This window comes from Marmota marmota, unplaced genomic scaffold, assembly GCF_001458135.2.
Source record: "Marmota marmota marmota unplaced genomic scaffold, marMar, whole genome shotgun sequence".
Classification (NCBI taxonomy): domain Eukaryota; kingdom Metazoa; phylum Chordata; class Mammalia; order Rodentia; family Sciuridae; genus Marmota; species Marmota marmota.
This window is the reverse complement of record NW_026000243.1, coordinates 1,138,237-1,143,878: the sequence shown is the minus strand read 5'-3', so window position 1 is coordinate 1,143,878 and position 5,642 is coordinate 1,138,237.

The window sequence follows — 5,642 nt, the reverse complement described above, 5'->3', positions numbered from 1 at the left end:
CAAGTCAAAACTAAGATTTCATCTCAAGCCAGTCAGAATGGAAGTTATCAAGAACATAAACAACAATAAGTGTTGGCAAGGATGTGGGGGAAAAGGCACACTCCTACATTGCTGGTGGGACTGCAAATTGGTGCAATCAATCTGGAAAGTAGTACAGAGATTCCTTAGAAAACTTGGAATGGAACCAGCATTTGACCCAGCTATTCCACTCCTTGGTTTATACCCAAAGGACTTAAAAATCAACATACTCTAGTGACACAACCACATCAATCTTTATAGTAACTCAATTCACAATAGCTAAACTATGGAGCCAACCTAGGTACCCTTCAACAGATGAATGGATAAAGACATTGTGATGTACATACACAATGAAATAATACTCAGCCTTAAAGAATGAAATTATGACATTTGCAGGTAAATTAATGTAGTTTGAGAATATCATACTAAGCAAAATAAGCCAATCCCCCAAACCAAAGGCCAAATATTGTCTCTGATATATGCACACTGATCCATAATCGCTTTGGGGGGCAAGGAAAGAATGGAGGAAATTTGGATTGGGCAGAGGGGAGTGAGGGCAGGGGAGGGAAGATGGGGGTGGGAAGGATGCTGAAATGAGATGCACAGTATTACCCTATGCTCGTGTATGATTGCAGGAGTGGTGTGAATTTGCATCTGTACAATCACAGAAATGAAAAGTTTGCTCCATTTGGGTGCAATGAGTTAAAATGCAATCTGCTGTCATGTGTAACTAATCAGAACTAATAATAATAATAAAAGAGTAGAAGTCATTATCTTTACATTAATTTTATCCCAATGGAGACTTTGATTTCTCTAATCTTTTCTTTTTCTCCAGGCAACATCTAGGTTCTCTTCTGGCAAACAGTGCAGTTCTATATAATAAAGTTCACATGAGGACAAGAATTAGAGGAAACTAGAATGATGGAAATAAGAATATTGTATGTATTTGAGCCACTTTGAAAATGTAAGAAAATCTGTACAAGAGTGGCTTGTGAAATATGAATTAACTCTTTAATTGCTCAAATGCTGTCTTTAACATTGTCCATAAGTTTGTTGGCATAACATTTTCAGCTACAGATTGCATTATCATTTTCTCTTCAATGTGTAAGTCAATTTTGAAATGGTATAGAAAATGAAACTAAAATTGTTTTACTATTTATCATTTGCACATCTAAAATTCATAATGATTATGGACCCATTTTAGGTTGCCAGACTTCTCATAGTTGTTTCCCATACTCTTCAACCTCATTTCCTACCACTTGTACTTTAGACTCTAACCAATATTTGACATTTATTCTAACAAGTTCAATCAGCAACTCCTAATAATGCAAGAATAAATGCCTCATCATCTATTTCTAATTACATAAGGATCATGTGAGGGGGCCACATCTCCACTACATGCTGTCCTTAATATCCTTAATTATCTCTTTAATGTGATCCTATACATACCTGTGCTTGCCATTAACACAGGATGTGTGATACAATGATCACATTTTGTTCGGCCATCTATCCTTTTCTCTTATTTCTCAATCACTACAGTAGAATGAAGAATATCTGGTATTACAGAGTAGGTGTTCTAAATTATGAAGAAGGTAAATGAACAGAAGTCACCCGGCATGATATAATTGATAAAACAGCTCCAACTTCACAATTTACAGTAGAGGTCCACACAATTTGAAAATTAAGAACCAACACATTTATTTCCTTGCTTTTAATTAAATAAACTCCTTGAAATCCAATAACTAAATAATATAGATTCAATTTGAACTGTCTGTATAAACTTATAAACCTGGGCTCAATCTATTGAGTTTTACAGTTGATGGAACAGTTTTGTTTAGGGAGATTAAAATGAATGTTTATGCATAATCTTGGAGCAAAACACTAAATCTGCTCCATTCCATTCTGGTGAATCAAATTAAACATGATGCACTTGAGGCCAGAAGTCAGCAAGCATGGCTTAGATTTTATTACCACTCTGTCGTGCTGTACGTAAAGGAGGCTCACACAACCCTGTTCATTTCCTGGAACACAGAAGGAGACTGGGATGCAGAATCCAAATTTCTGTGGGTTTTTTATCCCATACCCATACTTGGAACACTGATGAGTAATAGCATACATGTTCTGGCACTCAGATCATCAGGGAAAGAAAAGGAGATTTTGCTACATTCAGAGCAAGTATGCTCCTTCCCTGACCCCTTTGATTTAAATTTTAATAAAATTGGTTAATTAAAAATAATACTAAATCTATTCCTATTATCTATAATGGAACAACTAAGATGAGAGCTACTTTAATAACAAAGTTATAAGGAAATTTAAAGGCATAACTAAACTCTTAAGTTTTATGGAGACAGTGGTTCTGAATATTTCTGTGCATTATACACCTGATGAAAATGAGAAGAAATCAATGATCCTTCTCCCTACAATAATGCAACTATGCGTATCAACATACAATTTTGTGTTAATTAAAAAATATTCATGAATCTCCCATCTAAGCCATCTTATGTTCAGAGTTCTGGATTAGACAAATTCTGGCAATGGTAGTGAAGAGACTTGGTTGTACAAATTCTCTCATATGTAACAATAAAATATGGACAAAATATTAAATAATACTATCTAAGTGAATATTAAATAAAACTATTTAAAGAATGTACTTACACTAAAATTCAAAAGGAGTTAATTAAGTGTATGATTTTCTAAGCCATAAATACTCCTCTATCTCCAGGGTTCTTACTTCATTCTGGCTGCTATCACAAACTAACATAGACTGGGTAACTTACAAACAAAAAATATATATATTTCCCATGGGTCTGGAATCCAGAAGTTCAAAATCACTGTGTCCAGAGATTAGGAGTCTAGTGAGAGACTTCTTCCTGGTTCACAGACAGCTGTCTCTTGATTGTTAACCTCACATGCTCAGGGGAGGCAGAGGAGTTCTGCCCTCATGACCTGCTCACCACCCAATGGTCTCACCTTCAAAAACCACTACATTGGAGTTTAGATTTTGAGATAAGAATTTTGGGAGAACTCAAAAATCTATATAGCACATGGCTAAAATGGAAGAACACTTTAGCCTTCCTGTTTTGGCTCATTGTAGTAGAACACAGTTCAATACTGCAATATCAGTTAGTGAATTCAAAAGGGAATCTAAGAAAACAAGGGAGCTAAGATGTGAGACTCCAAATTGGTGTATAATTTCCACACAAAGTGTTAGCTGACTGCACACCTATTTAGTGTAGGAGAGCAGTCAGTTGATCCCCCACCTCTGCCAGGAAAAAAAAAATACTGGGAACCAGAGGAAAACCTGACTCTGAAAGACATTGCTGCATCAAATTAGATTTCATTTGTTTGTTTTCTACTCATTTCATTGAGTGCATTCCTCAGACCATATACCAATCAAGTGACAAAATGTTAAGCCACACTAACAGAATGTCAAAATACAGAAGCCAAGGTTGGCTGAGATGCTAAAAATGTAGGGAAGATTTCCCCTAGGGTAGGTGGATCTTTACCTAAACTTTTCCTAAATCCTTGAATAAGTGCTAAATTGAGAGGAGTTACTACCAAGAAACAAAGTGAAAAAACAAACTACTAGTGGCTCAGTGGTAGAGTGCTTGCCTAGCACATGTGAAGCGCTGGGTTTGATCCTCAGTACCACATAAAAATGCATATAATAAAGATTTAGGTCCATCTGCAAGCAAAAAAATTAAATTAAAAAAAATGGAAGCAGATAAGTAGCAGCTGTATAAAACAGGAGAGATATAGTTTATGGTTAGAGTCTAAGCATGTTTAACCATCATCTAGACAAAAACATGAACAATCCTCAAAAGAATGCAAGAGAGTCCAGAGGTGCTATCAAGCTTTCTCTATAATGTCCAATTTTCAACTATATATCATTACCAAAGATACAGTAACATGTAAGCCAGACTCAGGAATATAAAAAAAAATGTAGTAAATAGAAATTACTCAGAGTAGAAACAAATGTTGTAGTTAGCAGATTTCAAAGAAGCTGCTACAAATATGTCCAGAGCATTTAAAAATATGTTAAGAGAATTTTAAGAAAGTAATGAATGAAATACTAGAAAATCTTAATGGGGAAAAAAATGGAAAGTTAATCTGAAGTGAAGATTTTGCTCCATGGACTCAAAAGCAAAATGAATATAGCGGTCAAAAGAATCAATAAACATGAAAATACACCAATAACAATTACCCAATTCAAAGAACAGAGGGATAAATTATTGGTGGAAAATGGATAGTGCTTTGGAGATTTGTGTTACAATATCAACCAAATTCATGTAATTTGAGTTCCAGTAAAGAGAGAAGAGAGAATGGGGCAAAAATTACTTGAATAATAGTTGAAAACATCTCATATATTGTTGAAAATATTAATTTATCAATTTAAGAATTTGAACAAATCCTAGTCAGTATAACAGAAATATAATCACTCATAGACACAACAGTGTCAAATTGGTAGAAGGCAAAGATAAAACAAAATAACTTGCAACCAGGTAGAGAGGAAAAGCAACATACTTCAATTAAGTTCTGATTTCTTATTGAAAATAATTGAAACCATAGACATTGAAAGAAAAAATTATAAGTGCTGGAAAGAAACAAAACATATAACCCAAGAATTTTATATTTGGAAAACTAATCTCTTAAAAACTAACAAAAACATCAAAGCTTTTCATGTAAATCTGAGAAAATTCATTGTCAGAAAACCTGAACTACATAAATACTATAAGAATTTCTTTAAGCTGAAGGAAAATGACATCAGCTGGATTATAATGTGTACCTATAATTGAAAATATGATGGATTGGGATAAAAATAATTCTTAAAAATCATTTCCTATATACTATCTGAAGTTCTTAAATATCATCTGGAAGATTGTGATAAATTAAAAATACTATCTCAGTTCATTCAGACAAAATAATATAACAAAATACCATAGATTGTTATCTCATAAACAAAAAGATGTTTATTTCCTCCAGTTCTGGAGGTGGGAAGTCCATAATCAAGTTGCAAGCCGACTTGGTATATGATCAAGGTTTACTTTTTTATATCAAGTGCCTTCTTGCTGTATCCTCCCATGGTGAAAGGGACAATAAATGTCTCATGTTTATTTTATAAAGGTGTTAATCCCATTTGTAAGGGTTCTGCTCTCACAATCTAATCCATTGCCAGTGATCCCACTTCTTAATATAATTACCTTGGGGTTAGGATTTCAACGTATGAACTGAGGGAAGGCATAAATATTTAGAGTATATCAGATACATATTTTAATTCCCCGAGCAAAGCCATATAGCTGGAAATATGAAAAAGAAATTGAAATGGAGTATAAAAATAGATTTACATAAGACAAGAAAGATCTACAGAAAAACTAAACAAATATAATGCAAAAGCAAAATGTCATATATATATATAACATCCATATCAAGAACTACATCAAATCTATATCAAATGTAAATCACCTAAACACTAAATTACAGGCAGAAATGCTAGGACTAGATTAATAACAAACAAGAAGTAATTATGTGCTATCCATAAGGAACATTTTTTTAAACACAAATACAGAAGTCATTTGAGAATAGAAATATGGACCCAGATGTATCATAGAGGCAGTTGCCATAAT